The 3020-nt window shown below is 39.8% G+C and overlaps 1 long non-coding RNA gene across 1 annotated transcript; it reads left to right on the top strand.

The window, feature by feature from the left end:
• Positions 1-290: 290 nt before the first annotated feature.
• Positions 291-2198, top strand: LOC129533171 (uncharacterized). Its single transcript, XR_008679227.2, has 2 exons — positions 291-402; positions 2003-2198. It is a non-coding gene; the product is annotated as an uncharacterized lncRNA (long non-coding RNA).
• Positions 2199-3020: the final 822 nt, after the last annotated feature.

Genomic DNA, 3020 nt, shown 5'->3' on the forward strand with positions numbered 1-3020 from the left:
CATTGCCAGTAGACCAACACTAAAAGAAGTATTAAAGGAAATGATTCAAGATAGAAACACAAAAAGGTAGAAATAAATGAGGAGTGCTGGGAATGGTAAATATATTGGTATATGGGTAAATATAAGTAAATTCTGACCACTTAAACCAAAAGTAACAATGTTCTCAGGAAATTAAAATATATGTAGAATTAAATACATGATAACATAGCACAAAAAGCAGAAGGAGAGAAATGGACTGATGGTGTTGTACTAACAACACTTGCCATGGTAACATCCAAAACTAAACAGAATGTAACAAGCCAACGATGAGTATTCTACTCTCTAGGGCAGGAGTTCCCAACCTCTGGGCCATGGACAGGTAGCAGTCTGTGGCCTGTTAGGAACAAGGCCGCACAGCAGGAGGTGAGTGAGGGGTGAGCGAGCATTGCCGCCTGAGCTCCGCCTCCTGTCAGATCAGCAGCTGCATTAGATTCTCATAGGAGCACCAACCCTATCGTGAGCTGCACATTCCAGGGATCTAGGTTGCAGGCTCTTTATGAGAATCTAACAATGCCTGATGACCTGAGCTGGAACAGTTTCAACCCAAAACCATTCCCCTGCCCCCGATCCATGAAAAAAATTGTCTTCCATTAAACTGGTCCCTGGTGCGGAAAAGATTGGGGACCGCTGCTCTACAGGAACAGGTACAGGAATAATACAGAATGCATAACGAATAAGTTAGCAGGGTAGGGAAAATGGAATAATTTTCAAAACTTTTTTAGCAATCCAAAAATTATCAGATATCTAAAATAGCAAAACCCAATTACATTGTGATTATATGAAACATTTACCTTAAAGATAAGGAGTCTCAAAAACTGAAATTAAAAGGACAGGAAATGCTGATACATAACTACATTAACATATACTTAATAGCAACACTACATAATTATAACACATACATATGTAGTTATGTAACATATAAAGACAATACATTCTGTAAGGCAAGATTTGTTACTAGAGATATTTTATAATATCAAAAAGTCATTTAATAAGATAATAATTTAAAATTTGCATGCAGCAAAAAACATAGCCTCAAAAAAAGTGGGACAAAAGGAGAAACAGTCAAATCCATTATCCTAGTAGAGATTTTAAAATACATCTCTCAGTTATTGAAAGAAAAAGCAGACAGAAATTCAGTAAAGATATAAAAGATTTTAACATGATTAATGAACTGGAGCCAATAAAAATAAATAGAGCTGGCCGAGCACGGTGGCTCACACCTATAATCCCAGCTCTTTGGGAGGCTGAGGCAGGTGGATCTCCTGAGGTCAGGAGTTTGAGACCAGCCTGGCCAACATGGTGAACCCGTCTCTACTAATAATATAAAAATTAGCCAGGCATGGTGGCACGTGCCTGTAATCCCAGCTACTGGGGAGGCTGAGGCAGGAGAATCACTTGAACCCAGGAGACAGAGGTTGCAGTGAGCTGAGATCATGTCGTTGCACTTTAGCCTGGGCAACAGAATGAGACCCTGTCTCAAAAAAAAAAAAAAAAAAAAAAAAAAAAAAAAAAAAAAAGCAATGCAACCAACAGCTGCAGTTTACATATTCCCTTTTTTTTCTTTTTTTGAGACAGGGTCTCACTCTGTTGCCCAGGCTAGAGTGCAGTGGCACAACCGTGGCTCACAGCAGCCTCAATCTCTGAGGCTCAAGCAATCCCCCCACCTCAGGACCATAGATGTGCATCACCACGCCCAGCTATTTTTTTAAAATTTTTTTGTAGAAATGGAGTCTCACTATGTTGCTCAAACTGGTCTCAAACTCCTGGGCTCAAGTGATCCTCCTGCCTGGGCCTCTCAAAGTGCCGGGATTACAGGCGAGAGCCACCATGCCCAGCCAATCTCAATGAATTTGAAAGGATTATCATCATACAGTTATACTCTCTGATCATAGTGAAATTAAGCTAGAAATCAATAATAACATAACTAGGAAAACTCTAAATATTTATATTTATGTGTGTATAGCAGCATACATCATGATGGCCAAAACCGGAAGCAAACCACATGCCATTCAACTGGAGAAGAAATAAACAAGCTGTGGCATATCCATACGATGGAATACAGGGCAGCAAGAAGAAAGAGCACATGACTACTATACACGGCTACAGGGAGGAGTCTTGCACGCACATTGTTGAATGAAGGAAGCCAGATATAAAAGACAGTCTACTCTATGGTTTCATTTATATAAAATCCAAAAATGAGGAAAACTAATTTACAGCAACTGCAGTACAAATAGCGGTTCCCTTTCTTAGGGGATAATGACAGGAGGCACACAGGAGGGGGACTTCAGGGCATCTATCAGGCTTCATATCTTGATCTGAGTGGTGGTTCCAAGGGGATATTCATCATTTTGTAAAAGTTCTTAGTGCTGGGCACTTGAGTTATGCAAATTGCTGGATACAAGTTCTACTTTCAGAAGAAGTTTGCCCCTCGCCAAAACAAGAAACTTCATTCATAGGCTGGTTAAAGAGCCAGATCTGGAGTCAGGCAGCCTGAGCTCAAATCCTGGCTCAACTGTTTACAATCTGTGTGTCCTTAGACTATGTAGCCTCTCTACACCTCAGTTTCCTCATCTGCAAAATGGGGATAACACCAGTACCTAAGCCTAAGGTTGTTTTGTGGACTTATGAGTTGATCCATGCAAAGTACTTACCATAGTATCAAATATATAGTAAGATCTCAACTTACATTGCTCTTTTTAAAAAAGATCTTTGCAACCAACCTAGAGGGCCACACAACGTTGGGAGTAAAAGCAAGGACTTTATACCCTTGGACATTTTTCCCAGAAAAGTGAAAACTTATGTTTGCACAAACACCTGTACGTGAATGTTCACAACAGCATTTCTCATAATGGCCAGAAACGGGACACAGATATTCTTCAGTGGGTAAATGGTTAAAGAAACTGTGGTACTTCTATGCCATGGAACACCACTCAGTTAAAATTTAAAAAAAAAAAAAAAACACTACTGATGCATGCCATAAC

Source organism: Gorilla gorilla, chromosome 3, assembly GCF_029281585.2.
Source record: "Gorilla gorilla gorilla isolate KB3781 chromosome 3, NHGRI_mGorGor1-v2.1_pri, whole genome shotgun sequence".
Taxonomy (NCBI): domain Eukaryota; kingdom Metazoa; phylum Chordata; class Mammalia; order Primates; family Hominidae; genus Gorilla; species Gorilla gorilla.